This window comes from Anabrus simplex, chromosome 1 (assembly GCF_040414725.1).
Source record: "Anabrus simplex isolate iqAnaSimp1 chromosome 1, ASM4041472v1, whole genome shotgun sequence".
NCBI classification, from domain to species: Eukaryota; Metazoa; Arthropoda; class Insecta; order Orthoptera; family Tettigoniidae; genus Anabrus; species Anabrus simplex.
In genome coordinates this window covers 397,582,845-397,595,412 of record NC_090265.1, presented here as the reverse complement: position 1 = coordinate 397,595,412, position 12,568 = coordinate 397,582,845, and the positions used below count along the sequence as shown (strand labels likewise).

General features: G+C 38.8%; 1 protein-coding gene across 4 annotated transcripts in view; it reads right to left on the bottom strand.

The window, feature by feature from the left end:
- Positions 1 to 12,568, bottom strand: part of LOC136856841 (DNA-binding protein Ets97D) — a 208,405-nt gene that overhangs the window by 170,151 nt on the left and 25,686 nt on the right. The window lies entirely within an intron of this gene.

Sequence of the window (12,568 nt, the reverse complement as noted above, 5' to 3'; positions counted from 1 at the left end):
AGCCCGAGAAGTTGTGGAATACTTTCAGTGAAGTGCTTACTAAAGTTGCTGATGAACAGTTGAAGGGAACCACTATTCAGTACAAAAAGAAGCCCTCCATGACAGACAGATACTCCAATTCATGGAACAAAGGAGGGAAATGAAGCTGATACCTGTTGTCTATAGAGTCATTCAAAACTAAATTAGAAATAAAATTAGAGAAGTCAAAGCAAACTATATGAGTGAACTGTGCATGGAAATAGAAGAGCTCAAAGATAAACATGGATGAACATAGAAACCTTGTCTTATAAGCGGAGCAAAAACTATGTTTGGGAGACATATTCAAAATCTCTTCAAGGATGAAAATCGTATCGAGCAGTCAAAACTGGATGTCACTGCAGGCCCTGAAATAACCATTTTTGAGGTCAAGAGAACAATCAAACCTGCCAAAAGCAGAAAAGCTGCAAGGCCAGATAACATCCGTATGGAAATATTGAAGGCCATGGCCATGGAGAAGGATTGTGTCAAAACATTAACAAAGCTGTACAATAAAGTGTATGCTAATGGCTGGCATCATCCCAAGAGACTGGCTGATATCTACATTCATTACCTTGCCAAAGATAGTGAGTGACAAAGAATGCAGTAACTTTTGAACAATCAGCCTTATGAGTCACACCTTGAAAGTATTCCAAAAAATTATTCACAGTCAAATTTATCAGAAATGTGAGAAGAATGTGGGCGAATATCAATTTGGGTTCCACAGAGGTCTGGGCAACTATGAGACCTTGTTTGGAATTAAACGTTGTTCCAGCATTGTAGGGACATCAACCAGGGTGCGTATGGCTGTTTCTTGGACTTCTCAAAGGGCTTTGATAGGAGTCTTCATGACAAAAAGATCAATGCGCTGAAGAGCACAGGGGTGGATGGAAAAGACATTTGTATATTTCAAAACCTCTACTGAGGTTGAGAAGAGACTGTATGCTTTGAGAACAAGTTCTCGGAGCCAGTCAAGATCACTAGAGGCTGGCGACAGGATTTTGTTTTTTTCGCTACTGCTGTTCAACCTCTGAGCAAATCTTTAGGTAAGTGCTTGATGATGTTTCGGATAGAATACAGGTGAACGATAAAGTCGTTAAGAATATACGACATGCAGATTATACTGGACTCATAGCTGACAGTATCGAGGGATGCAAAAACTCTCACACAAGGTGTGCCATGCCAGCCTTCAATAAGGCCTTAATGAAAATTTAAAAAAGACAAAATACAGGGTCAGCAGCGAACATGAAGTACCACTCTGTATACTCAAGGCTAACAGTTGACCTGTTGAAAGAATAACTAATTACCTACACAGAGTGAGCAAGAAACATCTTCACTGAGATGGGAAAAAATGCTATACAGTCATGACCTCAGCCTAAATGTGAAGAGGGATGTGATACGACTACTCCACATTTCTTTATGGTGTCGAAGCTTGGACACTAATCGATGCTATGGAGAAGAAAATACAAGCCTTTGAAACGTGGATCTACACGTGCCTGCTCAAGAGTACATGGGTCCAACATGTGTCCGACGAAGAAGTACCTCAACGTAGATATTGTTTACCATTAAGCAGGGGCGTATTCTCCTTGCATGCAAGGCATTCACTGTATGCGTTATGATAGGGCGAAAAACTGTTTGAAGTACGATTTGAGGTTGCTTCAAGTCAGGTATTGACAATTTCATCTCACAGCAGTTCAAAGTTTCTGCGCAACTGCACTAGTTCCGTTGATTGACTACGTGTGGTGCTGGTGTAGTCTTGCCATCTAATCCACTCTCGATAGAAAGAGAAAGCAAGAGAAAGAGAAAGGACGTAACGCATTCAATCTTTAAATTGCATTCGGTGGCAGACATAGTTCTGAAACCCTCCAAATGATGTCGCTGCAATTGAAATTTGGTCACCATCCATGTGCTATCCTCTGCCATCTGCTAAGAACTTGGGGAAAGTCGGCATGTCCAAGCTTACAGCAAGCGAGAGCCCAACGTGATGAAAGTGACTCCTGTCAATGGGGTGATTTACTTCCAGTGCTTAAGTAGTGGCTGACTAGGGAGTTCATTCATTGTGTTTTGTTGATTAGTGAATTCATTATTTGTGTGTTGTTTCTGTGCTATTCCTTGTGTTCGACGTGTTATGTATTAACTATGGATGAGTCTAAAACGGCCTAACTCTGTGGAGTAGTGCTTAGTAAGATTAGCTGCCACCTCCAGAGGACCAGGTGGTTCGATTACCGGCTCTGCAACGAAATTTGAAAAGTGGTATGAGGACTGGAAGGGGGTCCACTCAGCCTCGGGAGGTCAACTGAGTTTGATTCCCACCTCAGCCATCCTTGAAGTAGTTTTCCATGTTTTCCAGGCAATTGCCTGGATGGAACCTAACTTAAGGCCACGGCCGCTTCCTTCCCCCCACAAGGCCCCTGTTCAGCATACCAGGTGAGGCCACCTACATGAGGTACTACTCCTTCTTCCCTGTTGTATCCCCCGACTAACTGTCTCACTTTCCAGGGCACTGCCCTTGAGGCAGTAGAGGTGGGATCCTTCGCCAAGTCCAAGGGAAAAGCCAACCCTGGAGGGTAAACGGATTAAGAAAGAAAGAAAGAAAGAAAGAAAGAAAGAAAGAAAGAAAGAGTCTCTGAAAAGCCTTAAATTTAAATTTTAAAAAACTGAAAACGAGAATTATGTTCGCACTTTCAATCCAGAAACTTACAGTAAATCTACTTGGCTCTCAGATATGTTCATGTTATTGTTGAAAGATTGCTTGGTTCCTATAATGTGAGTTCTGATAGGAGAGCGGATGCATTGGTGAGACTTGCAATTGAGTGTCTGGATAACTTTGACTGCCGTGACAAATTAGTTGCGCAGACTTTCGATGGAGCAGCGGTGCTTGCAGGTCAGCTGAATGGTGTGCAAGCTAAATTAAAAGAAATGGTTCCTGAAGCTTTATTCACCCACTGCTACGCGCACAAACTTAATTTAATTCTTTCTCAGGCTTTGTCATGCACGAAAGAATGCCGTATGTTCTTCGCAACGATGAGTGGTTTTGCGACACATTTTTGCAGTTCTTCTAAGAGAACTAACCTGCTGGACAATGTCCTCTAGAAAAGGTTTCCTAAGCTAGCTCCAAAAAGGTGAAACTATTCCAGCCGATTAGTACAGACCATCGCAGAATATCGTGCTCCTCTCCAAGAGCTTTACGAAAGTATTTTGGAGGAACCTGGGAACTGGAATAACATTACAATCAATGAGGAAAGCAGGTTTCTTGCGAAGTTAACAGAATTTCAGTTCAATTTTCTTCTGAATTTGTTTAATGAAATGTTTTCATTGACTGATGTCACATATAGACCTAACATCCTTCAATCTAAGACCGTAGACATCGCATTTTGCACCCGCGAAGTGAATTCATTAGAAACTAAAGTGTTAATAATGCGAAACAGTGGATTTGCTAATGTCTGGGACAGAACAGAAGAGACATTTGATCCACCAATGAAAAGAAGAAACTTCATTTTCGGTTAAAGATGAGTATAGGAGGTTTTACCTGGAAATACATGATATTATTCTAGCACAGTTAAAATATCACTTCTGATCAATTGGGAGATTTGTCCTTCACTGAAATGCTTGAGTGTACGAAATTATTATTTTTTCTGGCGATTTTCCTAAAAAGCAATTCAGCAAACCGATCAAAGTCTATGGGAAATATTTTGATATAGTATAACTTAAATCCAAATTGAGGGCAATGTTCACTTCTGAACAGTTCAAAGATAAGACTGTGGCTCAAATCCAGAAATTCCTATTGACCAGTGGTCTTATCGAGCTTTATATGTCAGAGTTGTCTCTCTGCATTAGAAATTATGTATATAAAAAAGGATCTTCTTGTTGAAATGAAATCACGTGAGGACTTCTGTAGTGACGCCACAAAGGAATTACACAAAGAGTATCGCAGGGTGGAGTTCACCTACATGTAATTAGGGTCAGTGGAATTGGAATTTACTTATGGGTACTACATTGTGCTACTGCATCGTTACTAGCTGCATGCCTCGGTGGTGACTCCAGGATACGCCACTGCCATTAAGAAGAGGAAACTGCAGTGTCCAGGCCATATAATGTGAAACGAATCAAAGCATTGCCTTCTGCAGCTCTCTTGCAAGGAAAGGTCAATGGGAGAAGAGGACCTGGGAGTAGGAGGATTTCATGGTTGGATAATGTTCACAAATGATGCAAGATGACATCCGAGGAGCCCTTCAGGGCTGACATATGAAAAGAGATCACAATGATGTTCGCCGACATCCGCAACACATAAGGCACCAAGAAAAAGGTGTGATTCCACAAAATGACAGCCAAGAGGATTCACTGTGCTGTAATCTTCAGGTTGAGCAGCGGTCAAAACCCATCAGGTTTGGTATCACTGCCATCTATAGTTATACTTTAATATGTACGGTCGATCAAATATAAACAGGATTTTAGTTCCTGAACATGAACCATTGGTAGGAATGGCCCCCCATTTCTGCTATGCCTAGGTGGAACCGTTAGAATTGGGGAGAGCGTGCTGTTAGATATTTCCTGCCGTTTCGTCAGTAACATTCACGATGCTGGAGCAACAGGTGCACCCTCCAGTGCGCAATGCATAATTTTAAAATTTCTTGCTCGTGAAAGAGTTACAGCAGCGGAAATTAGTCAGAGATTGCACAATTCGGTGATCAAACATCAGGGTGTCCACCAAATCCAGATTTTAAAATTCCCTGACATTTCCCTGTTTTCCAGACATAACCATTTTTTTCCCTGACACATAACAAAAAACATAATTATAAAGGAAGTGTCAGTAATATTAAAATACATTTTTAAAACTTAACATCCAAAAAAATAAATGAGCAATTAATGTGCATATTAAAACTTGGAAGTTTAATTTAGTCTGATTAAATTCACTTTAAGTTTTTTTTTAATGTATTACCATTACTGCTTCAGCGAAGAAACTTCTTTGTAGCCACCAACGACTCGAGCTTCTGCCATCACCCTCCACTTCTTTTCTAATTCTTTCAGCAACAAAGCGGCCTTTCTCTTATTTTTTGAAAAGAATCTTCTACTTCCAATATTTCACGTTTCTCCTTTAGATTTTGAATGTACAAAGCATGAGCACTCCTTGCAGCATGGAGCATGTTCTTATTAATGGAGACCTTTTCAATTCCACCAGGGTTTGGGATAGAATCATATATTATTCTTTGTGCTACAAGGGATACTTGTAGCATGTTCTCTACTATAATTTTTTTTATTAACAGGAAAACCACATTCAAGTGAAGCATTTCCATGAAACAATATTAGTATAATTTTGAGAAATGAAGCCAACTTTTCTGTGTTCAAATTTACTATTGGAAGAACAGTGTAAAGCCAAAAGTGATCTAACTTCTCGTCTTTAGAATACAAAGAATTCACTTCTTTCAAAGTATCATTCTCACAAACAGAAGTGAACTCCCTTTGTACATGAACGGCTTCATTACCCGAGATCCATTTGTTTTCAACAAAGGCATTTAAAGCTATCCTTAGCAGTCTGCTGCTTAGAGGCTACTTGGCTACACTTGGATCGAAAAAAGAAATTAATTCAGTCTGTTTTATATGCTAGCGGTGAGCAGATGTGGCCAACAGCTGGAAACTGCAGATGATGACGATATGCCAGCAGTGACCTTTCCAGTAACTATTTGCACAAAGCAACCATTCCTCTTAGACAATCTGTGCAAAACACTAATATATCTCTATCATTTAATCCAGGATTGCCACGAAGTGCTGCTTTAGCAGCATAACCTATGTCAATTTTAGATGCAGGCAGAAGATTTTCTTTACTGTCTAAATACGTTTTAGGAGATTTTCTGAAGACTGCAGTGACTCAGACTTAACAAACCTTGTCATGACATTTATCATCAATGAAAGATTCATAAAGGAGTGATGCAAATGGGAAATCTGTCTGAAACTTTTAGGAATGGTTCCAAATCTCCAACAAGTGATAATAAAAATGACAACCTGACCTTAAGAACCTTATCTTTAAGTGAAGTTGATACTATTTTGAAGCTGTTACAGCTTGGGATTTTCTTGTCTCTGTTTGTTCCTTCCACATATTTTTCGACATTAGGTAGGATATCTATAGCATGTTCAATGACTTGAAAATTTTCAAGCCATCTTATAGCACAATATTTCGAAGGAAATACATTTGAACCTGAATAATGTATATAATCAGCACGACTTACAGGAGCGTAGCAAAACAAGAAGTGAAGAGCACGAAGAAATTCTGCAATATTCCACTGGGTTTCTTTTACTGCCATTTTATATGAATTGTGTACAGTATGCAAGCCACAAGATCCAATGTTCAACAAAATAAGAGCATCTAGATCATCTAATAAATTACCAAAATCCTGAAGGAACTTTTTATTAACATTTGGACCATCTACTGAAATTTGTAATTTTTTTAGATAGAGTCCTTGCTGTGCTTGCAAAAAACCATTTAACAAATCTGAGGAGGTAGAGTGACCAAGAAACATGGAATCAAAGTAAGAAGTGCATACTTCATTACTATCAGGATTGAAACAATGAACTACAAGATCCATCTGGCCTATCTGAGAAACTTTCTTCAGTGACTCATCAAACCCAACGGTGAAATGTGTGCACTTACTACCCATCTCAAGAACTTGTTTATGGAAATAGAGAGCCAAACCATGAGTGATTGTATATGCAACTTTTGTTCCGTGCAGTTGAACTTTCGAAGCTGTTTCAGAGTCTGGAAACATTACTGGAAAAAAACTGAGATCCCAATATAGCTCTAATTCATCGAGCTCACCATTCCCCAACAACACAGAATATTCAATAGTAAGCAGACCAAAACAATGAAAATTCGATCGATCAATCATATAGCTATTGATATTATTGATTACTTCACATTCGAGATCACACTTTAACTATTCATTAAAATTTATTCCTGGCATAAAAGACATGCCCTAGATTAATGTTATAAAAACTGAAAAATGTGTTTGTATTACACGGATAAATATGGTATGTAAATTTTATCTGGCAGAAGAATGAATTTCCAGATTTTTTCCTGAATTCCCTGACATTTCCCTGTTTCCCAGGTTTTCCATACGGGTGGACACCCTGAACATTGTCAAGGACACATGTGTTTGCCTGGCATAAAAAGTTCAAGGAAGGATGAGATCATGTGGAAAATAAGCAACACGACCGCCTTCCTTGGACCAGCATTACAGACGACAACATTAGTGCGGTTAAAGACATTATTGACTATGATCGACAGGCAACAGTTTCAGAAATTGCAGAACAAATCGGAATCAGTTATGGGAGCTGTCAAGCAATTATCACAAACAACCTACAGTTCCGTAAAGTGTGTTCCAGATGGGTCCCTCGCCTTTTGACCGAAAATCTGAAGTTGAGGCGTTTGGAGGTCTGTCACAAGCTTACAGCAAGATTTGCGGAAGAAGGGGATGTATTTTTGAGTCGGATCGTCACCTGTGACCAAACATGGGACCACCGCTACACTCCCAAATCCAAACAAGCCAGCAAGGAGTGGCAGAGGAAAGGGGAGGCAGCACCAGTGAAAGCCAATACTCGACTGTCAGCTGGAAATGTTCTTGCAACCGTTTTTCGATCGGCGAGGCTGTCGCGTACCTTCGAGGAGGTATAACTCGACAGTTGTTGGACAACCCTGGGCAGTACGAACAAGGAAATTCCCAACAGAAGGTCGTACCAATGCGTGGAAAATGCTAGGGCCCACCAAGGTCAGGTGGATAAGGAAAAAATTTTATAACCGAGAAAATAAGTTACTACTGACTAAAATAAAACAGGTATTAAAACTCAAAGAACTTTAATGAAAACTAAGAAACAGAACAGACCAATTAAATAGTAAGTCCCAAATTAAATCAAAGGAAAACAAGAATTAAGTGAAATGGGACCATTAAAAATTAATAGTTTTGAAAAAGTAGAAACTGTTTTCACCATAAGGTACTTAAATTCAGTTATAACTTTTCATTTAAGAAGAAAAGAAATAGCTCTAATTAATTTAAATCCTAAATTTAAGGCCTTGTTTCTACCCTGCAATATGAGAGCGGAGCAGAGAAATGTTTCTAATGACGGCTTTAGAATGATCCATTAGGAATCACGAAAATCAGTATTAGTTCCAAAGTTCCACCAAGAACGATTCGGGAACCAAATCAAAACATGAATGAGAAGTCGATTACAAGATTGTCAGAATTAAAACATCCCAGAAAGGTCTAATCAATACTTCCGAAAACTCAAAACACAGAGATACCCGAGAATGTTTTCAGTACGTCAGATGTTCACCAAAATGTCAAATGACAAACGTAGCGCAGAAAACTCCCACCCATGTATAGAAAAGGTCGCCATGGAAACCGGGTCACATGATCAAAAATCAAAATGGCACCCCATCCAAAGGATAACCTTCAAAGGAAAAATTAGCCGTTAAAGAAACAATTTTCCACTCTGGCTTTCATCTACCTTTACATGATAGTTCAACTAGTTAACAGAATTATCCCAATAGAATAGATACGAGGTAAAACACAGGAGGTGTTATGATACACTTTCTTAAGTATCGTAGTAAAACATACTCTCTATGACAACACCTTTTAAGACATTAAAACATAGCTTGGTTTAAAGGAGACATTTCCGGAGTGATAGGTGGACAAACATAATTTCCTAAATTATTACAATACGCCCCCATAAGAATCTGATAATTAATCACATCCAAGGTAATTTTAACATAGTCACTTTGATAATAAAAATTCTCATGGAGATGTTTAAATAACACCTAGAGAAATTCAGATGAAGATATACCGAACAACACAATTAAGTTCCACTACGTTTAGTGCTTCGCATATTCATGTACCTCCGGGTTGAATGAATTGAAAAGGCTACTCACAGTTTCTGCAGGAAATTTTAAAATAAATTTCAAACAAACATTTTGTGGCCCTCGCCACACGGAGATCGGATCACCCCGTATCAAGGTGATACATCATCTTCTTTCTGCTTTAACTCAGGAATATAATTAAAAACCCAACAGTAACAGCAAGAGCTAGCTTCTTCCAATAATCTCTTCACGGCTCCGAGCTGACGATCGCTTATTATTGTTATCCACCAAGACAATCGCGTGTCGTTTTAGCTCAGCTAAACGCTGCAAGATGGTAGCACAACAGGTTCCCTGGAGGCTAGTGCTTATGGTAGACACCCGTAGAACTACTAGCGCATTACGGAGGCGATCTTTCAAATACTTTTAAAGTGTTCAGTTTCCATTATAAGGCATTTTGCTGATTTATTTTTTGCATGAGCAACGCGCAATCAATGCTGCTTACTACTACGAGCTGTTGAACAAGGCGAGGGTTGCATATCACCGGAAAAGACAGGACCAACCGATTCAACACGTCATCCTCCTCCACGACAATGCATGGCCCCATGCTGCAGACCTAACAGTCTCCAAGCTACAGGAAATTCACTGGACTACACTTGATCATCCCCTTTACAGCCCAGACTTATCGCTCTGTGATTTCCATTTGTTTGGACAGCTTAAAGAAGCTCTAGGAGGGCAACAATTTGAAGATGATGAGAGTGAGGAAGACTTTGTGCGCGACTAGCTGGTGACACGACCCTGTTCTTTTTGTGATAAGGGCATTAAAAAGCTGCCCATACACTAGGACAAATGCATTTCCAAAGCAGGAAACTATGTGGGGGGGAAAAATTGTAATGGCCTTGTGTTTTTCAATAAATGAATTTAAATAAAATCCCATTTATATTTGATCCCCCCTGGTAATAAATATTTAATACTCAATAGATTTTAAAATGTTTTGGAAAGGGAATGTTTAATGAACATCAGCAAGTTGGCCATGCAGTTTGAGGTGCGTAGCTTAACCTGTATTCAGGAGATGGAGAGTTGAAATACCACCATCGGCAGCCCTGTGGTTTCCCATTTTCACACCAGGTAAATGAGAATGCTGTATCTTAATTAAGGCCATGGACATCACCATCCCAATCCTATCACTTCCCCATCTTTGCGTCACCAAAAACCTTTGATATGTTGGTGCAATGTTAAAAAAAACTGGCAAAAACCATAATTTAATGGAGTTTGAATTGCTGTACTTTACTGATATGTGATTTAATTTACAGGGAATCTTTTAGATATGTTGTTTGTTGTTATTCTGACACAACTGAAATGAGTTTAATTAGTTAAAACTCAGCCACAGATCGCCCAAGAGAGTTCCACTTTACTCTGTCATCTGGTAAAGTAAAACAGAATGTTGTTGTTATTGTTATTATTATTATTATTATTAGGGTAATTAATTAAATAAGGTATATCATCCAAGATAACACAGTCAAATCAAAACATTAAATTCATCACTCCATAGTCTCCAGAATCAAAGAAGATGATTATCAATCAATCACTACTGATCTGCATTTAGGGCAGTCGCCCAGGTGGTAGATTCCCTATCTGTTATTTTCCTAACCTTTTCTTAAATGATCGCAAAGAAATTGGAAAATTATTGAACATTTCCCTTGGTAAGTTATTCCAATCCCTAACTCGCCTTCCTATAAACGAATATTTGCCCCAATTAGTCCTCTTGAATTCCAACTTTATCTTCATATTGTGATCTTTCCTACTTTTAAAGACACCACTCAAACTTATTCGTCTACTGATGTCCTCCCACACCATCTCTCCACTGACAGCTCGGAACATACCACTAATCGAGCAGATCGTCTCCTTTCTCCCAAGACTTCCCAGCCCAAACTTTGCAACATTTTTGTAATGCTACTCTTTTGTCGGGAATCACCCGAAACAAATCGAGCTGCTTTTCTTTGGATTTCTTCCAGTTCTTGAATCAAGTAATCCTGGTGAGGGTCCCATACACTGGAACCATACTCTAGTTGGGGTCTTACCAGAGACTTATATGCCCTCTCCTATACATCCTTACTACAACCCCTAAATACCATCATAACCATGTGCAGAGATCTGTACCCTTCATTAACAATCATATTTATGTGATTACCCCAATTAAAGTCTTTTCTTATATTAACACCTATGTACTTACAATGATCCCCAAAAGGAACTTTCATCCATGAACACAATAATTAAAACTGAGAGAACTTTTCCTATTTGTGAAACTCCAAACCTGACTTTTAACCCCGTTTATCATCATACCATTGCCCACCGTCCATCTCACAACACTATTGAGGTCACCCTGCAGCCGCTCACAATCTTGTAACTTATTTATTACTCTGTACAAAATAACATCATCTGCAAAGGCAAACAGCCTTATCTCTGACTCCACTTCTTTACTATCATTGATATATATAAGAAAACATAAAGGTCCAATAATACTACCTTGAAGAATTCCCCTCTTATTTATTACAGGGTCATATAAAGCTTCACCTACTCTAATTCTCTGAGTTCTATTTTCTAGAAATATAGCCACCCATTCAGTCACTTTTTTTCTAGTCCAATAGCACTCACTTTTGCCAGCAGTCTTCCATGATCTACCCTATCAAATGCCTTAGATAGGTCAATCGCAATACAGTCCATTTGGCCCCTGAATCCAGGATATCTGCTATATCTTGCTGAGCTTCAGTGGAATAACCTTTCCTAAACCCAAACTGCCTTCTGTCAAACCAGTTATTAATTTTGCAAACATGTCTAATATAATCAGAAAGAATGCTTTCCCAAAGCTTACATGCAATGCATGTCAAACTTACTGGCCTGTAATTTTCAGCTTTATGTCTATCACCCTTTCCTTTATACACTGGGGCTACTATAGTATGCGCACTTTTTAGTGATAGATTTTTGTACTCGTTGGAGAAGTAAGAAGGGTTCCGTTAATACTGCCAACTGAATGGAAATGAAATCTGAATTGAATCGATAATATGATCGATCGATATGAATTTTATAAACCTTTATTATTTTAAGCAAACAACTGTGTCACACACACAATATATAATACTATACAACATTTCCCGTTGAGAAACGTGTTCCTAGCATGAATTCTATAGTTTGGCTTTGCTGTGTAAACAACAACAGTAAGAGTACTTAAAGTGTACACCAGATGTCGCACAGTTTGTGTTTCAAAGGTTGCCAATACGAATCTCGAAGATAACCGAAGTCGACCACTTCAGCACTAGGGTGTAAATCTATCACTAAAAAGTGCGCAGATAGTATAACAACTCTCCATTCATCTGGTATAGCTCCTTCAACCAAACAATAATCAAATAAGTATTTCAGATATGGTACTATATCCCAACCCATTGCCTTTAGTATATCCCCAGAAATCTTATTAATTCCAGCTACTTTTCTAGTTTTCAAATTTTGTATCTTACTGTAAATGTCATTATCATCATAGGTAAATTTTAATACTTCTTTAGTATTCCTCACCTCCCCTATCTGGACATTATGCTTGTAACCAACAACCTTTACATACTGCTGACTGAATACTTCTGCCTTTTGAAGATCCTCGCATACACACTCCCCTTGTTCATTAATTATTCCTGGAATGTCCTTCTTTGAACCTGTTTCTGC